Raw genomic sequence first — 14,791 nt, 5'->3', positions numbered from 1 at the left:
CACCTCTGGCTGCGGCTCCGGGGGGGAACTTTGCCCGGGGCCTCTGGCTGGAGGAGCTGGGTACCGCGCGGTTCACACCGGTTCCCGGGAAAAGGCAGCTCAGAGGCCAGCCGGCCGGGCGCTCGGTGGGGGCAGGGAGCCCAGCCGCTCTGGCTCCGATCGATCGGGGTGATCCCCAGTTTTGTGTGGGATGCCGCGTCTTCCTCCCAGAGAAGGAGTCTGACCTGATCCTGCGGGGCCCAGCGGGCGGGTAGCCCTGGGATGCCGCCGCTTTCCGGAAGGGGCAGCGAGGCTGCTCCAAGTAGCAGGGCGCCAAGTTGGGAAGGAGCGAAGGAAGGCGAGCCAGGGACTGGGTGGCGCGTGGGCCGGTGCATCTCCACTGCAACTTGATCTGGGCACTCTGGCCAGCCCGGGGACACACCGGCAGATGTCCTGACCCGGGCATTTAAAAAATTCCAGGTTTGTGAGTCTGCAACTCAAAGTCTGTATCGCGTTTTACGACCTTTGGAAGGAGCTTCACACATTGCAGATGGCAGTGGGGAGGGCTGAGCCCTGCTGAGCACCTGCCTGTGCAGGATGGATCCCACCCGGACTGCCTCGCCTGCCTTTAAGGCGGTTGTAGTGGTTACGGGCTGCTAATTCGCATGGCCGATTATGAGTAACCAGGAATTCTAGTGTGTGACACAGCAAATGCGTCTGTTTTCGGAAGTCCTTAGAATTTCAGGCAAAGGAAAAGTTCCCAGGTACTTTTGAGTAAGAGCAATGGGAGTTAGAGAGTGAGAACTGTCCGCGCACTTTTCACAGGGCCCCGGCCAGCTGGGAGTCACCAGAACGCGGCTGTCTCTTCATAATGCTCTCTTATCTTCTGATAATGTCCTGGTCAAACATGTGTAGACTCCGGCAGAATCCACTGGGTGGTCTTTTCCCTAGAAATAGAAATATGTGCAGGCATTACCTTGCCCTTCTGTTTTCATAAGGAAAAGAAAGAGACAGGACTGGCATCTTTGCAGGAGTACCCCTGAAGGTGGTAATGCAACTCAACAGAATTTGTGAGATTTTATCCCTTTAGTGAATTTGTTTAAAAATGAAGCATGTCCGTCCCTCACACCCCTCCTTCCCAATTGTCTACCTGGAGAAGTTTTTGTAGTCTCTGGCGTATTAAGAACAGAGTTTAAAATTCAGTAACTACCATTCATGATGGATTTTAATGTTTTAGTCAAAACAAAAGATTTTATAGACACACCAACAATCTTGCTTTGTGTATGCCTTCATCCTTTTTTGATTATCTAAAACTTTTAGCTTATATTTCTTAATACATGAAATTCTTGTAAGAGCCTTGAAACTTTCTATTTGTGATTTTAAATGCAGAGCAAATATTTAATTCTTGCTCTAAGAGCAAGAGGTTAGTTCAGTAATAAGACTTGCTAATCCCACTTTAAAATGTCATGGCATTCACAAATTATTCCTAAATTCTTCAAAGATAGGGGTTTATAATGAGTTTGCTTATTCTGTTGTGTGTTTTAGGATTGCCTGTCTCTTCTTATTTTTTTCTTAACAATCTTGCCTTTTTTTTTTACATGAATTTTAATATTCCTCTTACTCAAAGTACTATTTTTCCTAGTAGAAAATATACTTTATTTTAAAAAGAATATATTTATGTAGTTCCTTTGAGTAAAACAAATATATTTTTACAATTACTACTCAATTTATATGAAAAAAGTATCTATATACTAATGACTGTGCCAGTGCTTATAAATTTGGAAAATATATTAGGATCTTGTGCCAATAATGTATTAATGTTAACCACCCATAGACAGAATATCGACCCTAATGAGGGTTGCTTGATTACTTAAAATAAAGCAGAGAAGTTTATGGTAGAATTGTGACTATTTTTCCATATTGAATCATTTTGGATGGCTGTGTTTATTTTCCAGGAAGAACTGTTTTAGGTCAATCATAGAAGCTTTTCTTGCTATAATCCAGTAGGCGTGTCAGGAGTCTTTGGTTGGAAAAGGGAACCTGCTTTATTAGGGTGAAGACAAAGGAACAGGAGGATGCTTATCTTTGAATAGAAGAAAGCACCTAAATAGAGTGAAAAGTTTCAAATTGATTCCAAAAGAAAACCTAGCTAGACAGTAATAATAATAATCCAGTTACCAACTTCAAGCTAGCCCTGCTTGGCTTTGCTTCTGGTAGCCAAGAGTCATTCTTCTCTTTGTAAAGACTCAAGCAAGTAAGAGACCAGGCAAAAGTGAATGGCTGTCACTGGGAGTAGAATGACCTGTCAGAAATACTTGATCAACTTTGGGCTTGATGTACAAAAAGCGACGTTGTTGCCATAGCTGTGAAAGTATGTTTGGAAATGCTCAAGTGTGTTCTACCTAGGAAGGAACTGGGAAAGAAGTCCAGACGACGGTCACAGTCCCACATAAAAGCACCCCAAAGACAACTTCATCAGTTTACTCATATTGATTATCTTAATAAATGCATTACCTCCTTTCTACTCAACTTTATTTCCCCCTTTAACAAGTTAATGTCTGGTGGCTGAGGAATGTCACCAAGGTAGGATACTTACACTTCTGTGAATCGATGTATTCAGCAGCATTAATGAGTTGCCTGCCTCTTCCCTGAAGATGTGCTGTGGAAACCTGTTAAGCCCATTCAGTTGCATGTTACTTGTCTATCCAGCATTGCATTTGATAGTCAAATGTCCATTTTGACTTTCAGAACATACTTTTGCTGTCAAACTTGTACTCTGATCCACATTCAGTTGCCCATCCCTTTGGATTGTCAGTTAAAGGCAGTGTTCACATTTGCTGTGTGAAGTGCAATGATACTTCCCGGAGGAGAATTTCATGTGCATCGAGAATAAAGAAGCAAACCGGAAAGCTAGTAGGACGATGCAGTGCTGACCTCAAAGTTTCACCAACCAAGTCTTTAAAATTATGTCCTAGAAGCTTCTGTTAGGACATAGTTAAAACCTGATTCGGGAGATATCAGCTGCTCGAAAAGTCCTGATAGAAATTTGGTGCTAACAACAACAACAACAACAGAACCTCTTGTTTCAAAACTGATTAATTGTCGTGTCTTATAAAAACTGATTTATTTCATACTTTTTATACCAAGCATTACCATTATGAAGCTCTCTTCCTAACTGAGATTAATGTTTCTGAGCAAAGCAGTGGTTTGGAGAGCTGCATTCATTTTAAGTGCTGTTGTAATCAATTTCAGATACAGCATTCCACAATGGATCGGTTTGCATCCAAACCTGCCTTATTATGGAGAATTAACTTGTTGGTGATGGATTGTAATACTTCTACATCTTGAGAAGTCATTTGTTTCCAAACAAGTGTGATGGCTTGTGAGAGTTTCAAAATATTGCTTCTTGTAATTAAAACAGCCTTGTTGGGGACTCAATTTGAACTTCCTCTAAGCATTATCCGCAGCACGAAGAATCAATTCATTAATATATTTTCAACTGAAATGGCCTTTTTTTCTCCCTAAGATCTATGTGCCTCAAGGTTTGTTTTCTCGCTCTTCTAAGGGTTTTTATGGTCCTTTGAGTCATAATTGGTAAACATATACCTACGTGTTTTCCTATTGTGTTTGTATCAGTGGTCTAGTTGAGTTTTTCAAGGATTTCTTAGACTTACAGCTCTATGTCTTGTGTATGTATTACAGCTTTATTTCACAAGGTGGTAGGTGTAACCCTAACAATGAAAAAGAATGCACTCGAGCCAATTCATTATCCTCTTCGGAAATCTCCAAAGATGGTGAATGCTGTGGTGCCTCCTGTGATGTTTGCATGTGTTTCTTAGTTGTGTCCAGTGGGCCTCAGTGTTGTCAGCTCCCTAACCTCTACCGAGAGACCATGCCTGTTAGAATTTCCCTTGGCTTTGGTCCATATTGCATTGCTTCCTGTGACACATGCTTACAGTCTCCACAAAATAAAATATTAAGAGTGTAGAATATAAGAGTAATATAGGTAATGACATCCTGCTGTAGCTATAGTGTAGGGGATTTTTAAATAAAGATGTGACTGTTTTAGAGATCATATAAAGTCCCAGGGTGATGCTGTTCTTTGACTGCAGGATAACAAAACTTGGTAGAATATGTGCTTATTATATTTTAATTGTCTTCTCTGTAATGACAGATTACTTACATGGACTTAGTGTTTCTCTGGTTAAAAACATTCATTTAAAACAGTTTTAAAGGCTAAAATAATGCAACTTAAAATGCCATTTTCAAAGCATTATTTCAGCCAACCTTTAGAATATAAACTACCAAACCACAAACATGCTCTATGATACATATAGATGTTTCATACGCCAGAACGACAACAGGACACATTCATTTGAAAGAATTTTGATAATTTTGAAAATGATTTTGATTAAATAGCTCAGGTGACTGGGTAGTCACAGTGGCTACAGAGAATTCTCATAAAGACAGTGATCTATGCAAATCTGTCTGTTTCTGCTTTAAATAATCACTGTGCGAATTAAGTCAGGATCGAAGAAGATACTCATAAGTAATATGGCTAAAAGATTGAAACCATATCAAATAATGTATCATATAATAATAATAATAATAATAGTAGTAATAATGAAACCACTGTCCTATTGACACCCTTGCAGTCTTTGGAAGAACTCGGACTGGGGTGGCACTGACTTTTCAAGCAAGTTTGTGTAGGTGCCAGTCTTCACCGAGAGGACTCAGTGAGATGGTCGCTGGTGCTAACAAGTTCAGGAGCCCTGCGGAGTGAGTGTCATATGACCAAATTGTGGGGACATTCTCCTCTGTGAGTTAAGGAGTCTGTAATCACTAATGGGCATGTGACCATTTTAAAAATCGTTTTCCCCATATTGACAGTCATCTGGCTTGCCCTGAACTATGCAAAAAAGAGATTAGTATCCCCTTTGCAAATGAAGTGAGTGTTTTGAGAGCCCCTAGTGTGTATACATTCAAACTTGTATTTTCCTATTCAGTTCTATGAAAGTTATGGTGGGGTGCTGTTTGTTGATAAAGTGTTTTCAAATGGTGTGGAATACTTTCACTTCCAATGGAGAATTTGGGGAAGAGTGGAGATGCTGCAATTGAGTTTGCCCTGGGTTGGGGCAGGGCCATATTATTTCATAATGATCAGCTGTATTATAACTGGGTCTACTGGGTCTCTGCTTCCACATTACAAGGAGATGGAAAGTGGAGGAGAGGAAGGAGAAATAGTGGGAATTATGTTTACAAAGAGTGATGGTCCTTTGAGCATTTTCTCTGCGTAGCTGTGTGTTTGGTAGCAAAAGCAGTCTAGAAAGGGCAGATTTGATCATTTAAGTTAATTGGGTAAGTACAGAAGAAAATTGACTTCTAATTTTTTTTCACTTTTAAGTGTATGCATTTTAGATCCCTGCATGCAAGTATAAGCATCATCAGTGTTTTTTAAAAAATAAAGAAATTCCAAATATTTTACTTGGTTCTTCATAATTTTGGGGAAAAGAAAATGTAGTTATACCTCTATCTTAATAGATATTCTTTATTTGCACATGGGACTGAACACCTTATCACTTATAATTTTATAATCCTAGATTTTATAAAGAGACTTAAAAAAAACACTCCAATTATTTTGAAAGATCATTAGAAGTAACTTGCAAGGTTACTTATCTTTGAAGATAAGGCTCTTAATCCATAGATTTTAGCCATCCTGCCATTTCTTCTATTATTAGTTGCAGTAGCCAGAATTCTTGTGATAACTCCTCTTCGGTTTGCCATAATTTAGAAAGAAATTATTATTCCTTCAGTCAGATTCAGAAGCACTTCTGAATAGTGGGATTATGGGAATTTGTGGTCCCTGCTGGCCCCAGAAAAAAAAAAGAAAAAGAAAAAGGTATTCCTTTATTGGAATGGGTTATTGCTTCTTGAGTTAAATTAAGCTCAACTAATATTTTATGGTTAGAATCGTGGGCGCCCCGTCACGAGGAGGAGGTAGGGCATCTTTTTGATAACAGGGACGTTTCTCTAGGAAAGACCCTCCCTTGCTCCAGAGCACCCAGCACCCCACTGTGTCCAGCATTTGGCTTCTGTGGAGGGCGCATCAGGAGGGCTGCTGTGCTTGGACTCCTCCTTGAACCGAACGGTATGTGATACAGAGAGAGAGACACACACAGGCTTGAAATGGCTTTGCTGTAATTTATAACGAGAAATGCATGAAGTGTTTTCCTGGGTTTGCATGGAGCACATGCAAACATGTTCATACATATATAAGTTTATTTTGGTAATTATAAAAGCCAACCCGTGGAAAGGTATATTTCTTGTTTATTTTCTCTACCAAATCCTTTTTTATAATGTAACTTCTATGCTAATACTTTGATCAGAGCATTTGGAATTTGTCAACATGTAGGTGGGAAAATTTGGCAAGGGACGATTCTTTTCAGTCGCTCTAAAAAGAAAGCTGGCACAGGGCTTGTCATTTAAAATATTTCTCTCGGAATTGACAATAACCTCCAGCTAAAGAAAGCTGTCAGTCCTATGGTTCAAACCTGTGACTTGCTCCTCAGAAGGACAAAAGGAGCATCTTGAACAGAGCCAGCACGTGTTCCTGTGTTTATAAGGAAAAAAGGAAATGAAAATTTGAAAATGTAAACATTGTTCACTTGCATTTTGTGTAATGATGAGAGTAATACATCTAGGCAAAAAAAAAACAAAAAAACACACACACACACACACACAAAACCCTGCAAATAACAAACCTAGTTATTTAAATAAATATAGACAGGAGACTCAGTCTAATAAGGGAATAAAAGCTCTAGTATAAATAAGCATATTTTGTATCTTCATTGCCATAGAATAGGACATTCTTCTTGGAGTGATATTGCGGAAGTTGATGATGACATCAATAATAGTTGAGGAATAACTTGATGTAATCGAAATAACTGAAATATCAATCCCCTTCACATTTGCTAACACTGTAGGAAACATTCCAAAAGCATTAGAAAGCTTTTGAAAATAATCAGACCTTCTAAGAGAAAGAGAATATGTTTGTTTCCTTCCAAAGCTGTTGATGAATCGGGGTTCAGAAAGAGGTGAAGGTTGAAGGAAACTTCGGCCAGGTTGTTTTTCTCCAAATTAAAATAGGACATATGGTTTCCAGCTCTGCTGTGTCTATAAGTTGATATTTCTGCTCTGAGTTAATTTTTTTTTCTGAGCTAATTTTTAACTTGTCTTTCTCTCATGAAGGTGCTGGCACATTTAGCATTTAAAATAAATTCCAGCTTAAACAAAAGTTAACGTTATTACTTGGAGGTAAATCGTACCTGTCAAACCAGAATTGAATCCTCACTTCTTGTGCGTCCGAATAGCATAGCTTTTTCTGGCCTGTGTGAGTAGACTGCCCTAGTCTTTGTTTCCTGTGGTTGAAAAATTAAGTAAAATTTTCCCTTAGTGTTACTTTTGTCCTAGAATACACTATCTCTGAATGATAAGACTCTGACATTACAATAAAACTTAGAAACAATGTGGGCATGTTAAGTTGATTTGCCAGTAAGATTTTTTTTCTTTAATTATTACTAATTTAAAAAATCACATGTGTGTCAGGGACTTTTAATAAATACCAAAGATATAATACTTTTTTAATGTTTTCTCTGCTTTGTTTTAATTGTGACATAATTTTCTATATTGCTTCAATCTGTATTATATTAGGTGGCATAGTATATGTGCAGTATGATAACTTTAAATGAAAAATCATTGCAATGATATTATTTTAAAATTAAATATGCAAATTTAAATATTTTTTTAAATTCTGCACAGAAGGATCTAAAGCACAATATATTGTAGCTAAAGGTACAGTCTCAAACAGAAAAGTCCTCACTGTATCTTTTCATATGAATAAACTTTCATCATTAAATTATGTACATATAACTTTTGTCTTTTATATATTTCCACTAATGAGAACTTCAGGTTTTTGTTTATATGGATAATGTGCTCTATAGTCCATAAATAAGGAATTTAAAAATATTAGTAATCAAAATTTACACTAACATCAATTTAAGTTTTTAAAGAATCCTGAAGGGAATGAAGGTGGTTAGGTAAATCTAGAAATCATAAAAAAATTTAACAAATATTTCACCTTACATAACTTTGACACTTGGAAAATTATGTATCAATATCCGTATAGCTAACCAAAAAGTTATTTATTACAAAAATGAAAGATGAGTGGTGAATTCATATTTTTATCCTTAAGTCACATAGTATCAATGCACTTGTAAAATATATGTTACATTTTATACATGATTTATTGATGTTCTGGTTTAAAGTAATCTCAGTAAAATTCATATAATCTTGCATTTCATTTCAATCTGGTCTTAGCCAGTTAGGTCAACCCTCAGGATAGCCCTGACAGAAGTCTGATCTCTTTTCCTTCAAGTTTCATATAAAATCTGCTCCTTCCAATAACACAGCTCACCTCTGCTGTGCAGGTGTGTGATGTCTTTGACACGGGAGCGACCTGAAGAGAGGCTGGTTTTATAAGATGCACTAGTGAACTCTCACATCCTCTGCTGAAAGCAGCTTTTAAAACGGCACGGCACTTCAGATAGGAATCTTTGCATATCAACTTTAGTGAATGCTACGTTTGCCCATCAGCAAAGCGTCATGTGAATGACTTAAATCCTTGATGTATCACGTACTTCATTTAAATGTCATATAAGCCATATGAATTGGTTGTATAATTACCACCTGTGCTTTCAAAGGCTTGATCATCCTGAATGTTGAAGAAAGCAAAGTATTAGTAATTCTCAGCCTCAGAAATTGTTATTAGTGTAGACCTCTTAGGGACTGGTTTATTTTTTATTATTTTGTTTTTACCTTTAAAAATATCTTCGAGGGTAATTTTTATCACTTAATCTTAAAACTGGAGCATAACCATTTGATTTAGGAACAGATGTAAATCATTAGTGCACATTATGCATTTTCTTTATCAAAGGAAAGTATCATGAGGTTTTCTGGGTGAGATTCTGGTTCTTTCAGGACTAAGAATCATTGGTATAAATGGTTAATTTTGGAGGAAGAGTGTTATATAGTTTTAAGTCCCCGTTATTACTTTTAAAAGAATATCCCCTGGGGAGTAGGAAGCTCTGTGGATAAGCTGCCACTCTTTGATGGAGGATTATATATTTTCCCCTAAAACTCTGATCCAGGAATCTATTGCACAACAGTTTTATCAAGTAGCACTAGACTGGCGTGGCCATCATTTCATTCCCTTTAAAAAGTTAATTGGTTCCTTTGCTGAATCTAATATTTATGTAGAATTTTAGTCTAAATAGATATTTTAGGAATTAATAGATTCAACTCCTAAAATGCAAAGGTTAATAACTAATGCAAGCGAGGGCAGCCAGAAAAGTTTGGAGGACGCGTTCACATTTATGCCACGTGACCAGTGGATTCATTATGCTCGGTCCCCGGCCCTTTACGTGGCTTTGCCTAGTCAACGAAGTCTGAAGGGGCTGGCGTTCGTTCTGTGTAAGCCTTTCCCGTGTTAGTGAGATTGAAAGCAACTTGAGAAAGAGATAACAGCATGTGGAAATGAAGCCATCGCGACTTATGAAGGTTAGTTAATTTTCTCTGAACATGTATGTAACAGAGTGAGGCTATGGGAGCATGCTTTGGTCATGAATTAACGAGAAAAAGGCAGGCTATTCTGCTGTGTGGAATCAACAATTTCTCATAAAGCATTTCGAGTTTCACAGAAGTGTTGTCATGTTCGAAGGAGACTTTTTTTGGTAAAGGAAATGTGTTAAAAATTGAGGGGTCAGACTGGACAATTAATTGCATTTATATTTCTATCAGTTTTCATTTAGTCAGTGTCAATCAAATAAGTTACAATTTATCCTATTAAAATATTAAGTATTGACTAATTAAGGTTATTTTTATTGTAAAACACAAGTGATGCCACATAAAAAATGTAATGTATTATAGACAATAATTTGCCTTAAGAATGGGTTCTTATTTCTGAGGCTACTAGCTTCTTCAAGTTCAAAAAGAGTAGCAATGTTTATTATAGAAATTGCAAAGTGAAGAAGTAAATTTCTTACAAGTTAAATAATTCAGGTTTTTCTGTGCTTATTCATTGAAGCATACGATAAACTTCAAAAGATGGCTCTTTATAATGTTCATATTCCTGTCCTGAATTATTATCCTCTTAAGGTTTTATATTTACATATGTATCTCTTGTGAAAGATATACAAATCTAAATGTTTTTCTATTCTTAGAAATTAGATTGAAAATATTTATAATAAGGAAACGATTTCAAAAGACTTGTTTTTATAATCACTTTAATATCACAATTGAATACTCAAGCATCCTAAAGGATTCTAGACTTTTATAATTGGTATAAATATGAGGTTAACACATAAATAATAGTACCTACACACTAGCTGGATAGAATCAAGTTTCAATTACTCTCTACAATTTTTAGCAGCAGAAGAATGTAAATAAGACCTTAACATGTTTTAGGTAGATATTGTCACATTGTCACTTTATTACTAGTGAAACACAAGGTTACCACATTTTAAACTAATTGTCTGGTTGGAACACATCGGTCATCATGTTTGCTGTTTCTGACTCCGGCTCTCTGCGTTTTACTGTTGGGTGTGAAGTCACACAGATTGAGGCTGTGGAAGAGCGGGTTTCTTGTCTTCATCAGCTTGCAGAGAGCCCTAATCCCTTTCTTCATTATTCTAAGCCACTTGCAGATTCTAATCTCTGCTCTCTCCACAGCTGTTTGAGGATTTTTTTTTAATTTTCTATTTTGCTGGGTATAGGTCCGTGGACGATTCAAAAGCCCTGTCAGTGGTTCTTAGGAAGAAGTTCAAAGGTTAAAACAACCGCGGCTTCCCTGATCCTGGTCAGTAAAAATCACTGGAAGGCCAATACTTTCTCCAAAACAAGGACATTTTTATGGAGTCAAGCTCCACTCAGTCAAGTGTTTACTCATTCCTCTGGGACGTTTTCTAAAGTGATAACCATAATTTAAACTCTAAACAACAGATGATAGTTTCGTTCACTTTTTAAAGACCCATTAGAATATGACATTGTAGGGAGGAAGGTATTAATCCCTCGCATTTCTCTTCATGTACCAAGTTGGAGAAGGCTCAATGTCCCCGTGGGCAGCCAGCAACTGTACAGTGACTTCACCCTGTAGAAACTAGAGTCCTCTTTGGAGAAAACTCAACATAGTTACTCCCATTAATATTGTTAATACAACACAATTGGAAGCCCTAGCTTTATATAAACCTTAAGAAATGTTAAATTTGTCCACTTTTAAGGACAGCCTGTCTTCTTCATTTGTAGTCTCCCTCTTTGTAATAACTGAATGTTTCCCAGGTCTATGTACAGGGGGACTAGGTGTTTATAGGAATGAGTAAAGGTACTTTCTGAGATTAGAAATGTGGAGAAGATCTTTGTGTTCAGCACCTACAAAGATGTTGTATATGAACAAAATCATTTTTGTTTTCTTCTGTTTGAGATTCTAGAGAGAATCTGTTGCCTTATGAAAATTCTTTAGAACACAAGAAAGGCAGGGTGAAGGATGGATACATTAAGCTTTTTTTGGAGACATACATAGTACGTCCTATTTCTGGGACTTTTCTAGTGAGCATATTGAGTGTGGGAAAAAGTAATCAAAGGTGAGGCCAAAATACGGAAAATGCTTTAGTCTCAGGGAAACTTTGGAGAATATTTCAGGGGAAAATGTTCTACTTACCTTCAGTTAAAACTTGAAATTTTCCTCTTTTATGTTTAATACTAGAGGCCCGATGCACGAAATTCGTGCAAGAGGCTCGGCCCTCGCAGCCCCAGCTTTGTCCGGAAGGACATCGGGAAGGTTATTTGGCTGTCAGGTCTAATTAGCATATTATGCTTTTATTATTAGAGATATTAGAAATTAATAATGAACCACTGCCCCTGAACCTATACAAATGAAGAGGTTGTATACATGTAGTGAAGCTTTGTCCTGATTTGAATGTCCATATTTATATTTAATGCATGCCTTACTTACACCGACATTTTCCCTCTCCCAATCCCTTTCAATCAAACTCCACGCATTCTGTCAGTGTTCTGTGTCCTGGGGAAGATTGAAAGAAATAAGACACGATCTTAGGCCCTTAAGAAGTTTCTACTTCCAGGTGAGGATGAGATAAAAGCTAACTGAGAGGAATGAAGGTGATTAAGGAAGCCAAAGAGGTCATGGGAGAATTACTGCTTTGGTCAAGTTGTACTCTGATAGTCCATAGATCTAAGAAATGCCAGAGAACTGAAGGGAGTACAAAAACGGAGCCTTCCTACAGCCCGCAGACCTTAGCAGTGCCTTGAAACTCTATGGGACATCGGAAAGGCCCCGAGACAGTAACTACTAAGTAACAAAGTCCCCTGGAGTTCACACGTGTGTAAAAGCATAGAGAGCTGAGCAAGTCAGAGCCTACGCCTCACCCTTCTCCACTCCACACATGCACGGCCATGGAAGCCCAAGGGGATGGGGCATTGGGAGCCGGTGACCTGGGGAAAACAGGTTGATCAGTTGCCTCCTTCCCTGTGGAATAGCTTGGCCAAATGTCCGTTGCACACTTGCCCACAAAACCCTGTGAAGGCAGGCCCTCCCCCCTGCCCTCAGGAGACCCTCAGCTCTAGCACAGTGCCTGGCCCTGAGCAGCCATCAGTGAGTCATTGATGCGGGAATGAAATCGCCGCTCACTCTGCATCAGCGTCAAGTGCCCTCACTAGAGAATAGCTCCTTTCCACAAAGGGCGTGTGACCTTCAGGCTCATGTCATCATCTAGGCCAGTGATGGCGAACCTTTTGAGCTCAGCGTGTCAGCATTTTGAAAAACCCTAACTTAACTCTGGTGCCGTGTCACATATAGAAATTTTTTGATATTTGCAACCATAGTAAACCAAAGATTTATATTTTTGATATTTATTTTATATATTTAAATGCCACTCAACAAAGAAAAATCAACCAAAAAAATGAGTTCGCATGTCACCTCTGACACGCGTGTCATAGGTTCGCCATCACTGATCTAGGCCAGGGGTGGGCAAACTTTTTGACTCGAGGGCCACAATGGGTTCTTAAACTGGACCGGAGGGCCGGAACAAAAGCATGGATGGAGTGTTTGTGTGAACTAATATAAATTCAAAGTAAACATCATTACATAAAAGGGTATGGTCTTTTTTTTTTTAGTTTTATTCATTTCAAACGGGCCGGATCCGGCCCGCGGGCCGTAGTTTGCCCACGGCTGATCTAAGCCGTGGTTCTCAACCTTCCGGCCCTTTAAATACAGTTCCTCATGTTGTGACCCAACCATAAAATTATTTTCGTTGCTACTTCATAACTGTAATGTTGCTACTGTGATGAATCGTAATGTAAATATCCGATATGCAGGATGGTCTTAGGCGACCCCTGTGAAAGGGTCGTTCGACCGCCAAAGGGGTTGCGACCCACCGGTTGAGAACCGCTGGTCTAGGGCAACTCAAATTCCACAAGTATGGTTCTGTTATATGAAGATTGCCTGTGACTCATGTTAAACGATCTGCCAGCACTTGTATGAGAACAAAAGGTACGGCTGTACACTGTAGATCTCGGAGAAGGACAGGCATTGCCATGGGAGGGGCAACTTGACCAAAGGAGGTTCCAGGAGAGGGAACAGAGGAGGGTTCAGCACCAGCAAAGTGACCAGCAGGTCACAGCAATGTTGGCAGGGAATGCAGACATAGGAAATGGACCAGGTTATTTGCATGTAAAAATTTCACTTCTACACAGATGTATGTTCTCATATTTCTTTTTTAAAATATATTTTTATTGATTTCAGAGAGGGAGGGAGAGGAAGAGAGAGATAGAAACATCAATGATGAGAGAGAAACATTGATAGTCTGCCTCCCCAAACCCAGGCATGTACCCTGACTGGGAATTGAACCATGACCTCTTGGTTAATGGGTCAACCCTCAACCACTGAGGCCCACTGACGGGGCTGTTCTCATCCTTCTTAATATATGTCGTTCTCTTTGTCTTTCATTTTCCTACTTTCGAAGAGACGGCTGCAGAGAAATGTGTCTTCACTCGGTGGAGCAAGGTTGACAATAAGTGATGTTGCCGTAGCCTCAGAGTCAGACTCGGGTGATGGGGACTGTGATCTGGGGGGCACACACTTCCTCGGGAAGGGAGACACCACCTGCACCTCCAGACCGTCTTCCCACGTGGAGGGAAGCAGTGTTGCCAGATGCCAGCTTGCTAGATTTTGCAAGAAAGGCCAGGATATGAACTGTGTGAAATCTCTAGATTTTTAAATGTTGGCTCATTAAAACCAACACACACACACACACACACACACACACCAACACACGCACACACACACCACCGGGCGGCGGGTCCGGCAGTGGGGCCAGCAGCCTGCAGCCTGCGGTGTGGAGGCAGAGGTGTGCATCATGAGTTGGGGGGCGAGGTGCGGGAGGGGGAGGCCATGGGAGCGAGCAGAGAAACCCCTGGAGAAACCTGCGCTGAGTTTGGAGAGAGAGCTCGGGTCCAGATTGCGGATTCTCTTAAATGTCACCCTCTTCTACCCGTTTTGGATGAGAAAATGTTTTCAGTTTGCTGGACACTTTTTCCTGCTTTAAAACAGAGCCCCAGGCTGCCAGGCAGCCTTCTGGGAGCCCTGGCCCCACCCAGGCAGGGAGGGGCTGAGTGACAGGAGAGAGAGGTGTGGGCCTGCTCTTGCCCTTGGACCCAGCTCTTGCCCTTGCTCCTCTCTCCTGAT

At 39.5% G+C, this 14,791-nt stretch overlaps 1 protein-coding gene across 1 annotated transcript in view; it reads left to right on the top strand.

Annotated features, from left to right (window-relative positions):
- Positions 1–14,791, top strand: part of TENM3 (teneurin transmembrane protein 3) — a 600,673-nt gene that overhangs the window by 831 nt on the left and 585,051 nt on the right. The window lies entirely within an intron of this gene.

Source organism: Myotis brandtii, unplaced genomic scaffold, assembly GCF_000412655.1.
Source record: "Myotis brandtii unplaced genomic scaffold, ASM41265v1 scaffold802, whole genome shotgun sequence".
NCBI lineage: Eukaryota > Metazoa > Chordata > Mammalia > Chiroptera > Vespertilionidae > Myotis > Myotis brandtii.
Note: the sequence above shows the minus strand (reverse complement) of the source record. Positions and strands in the feature narration are given on the sequence as shown.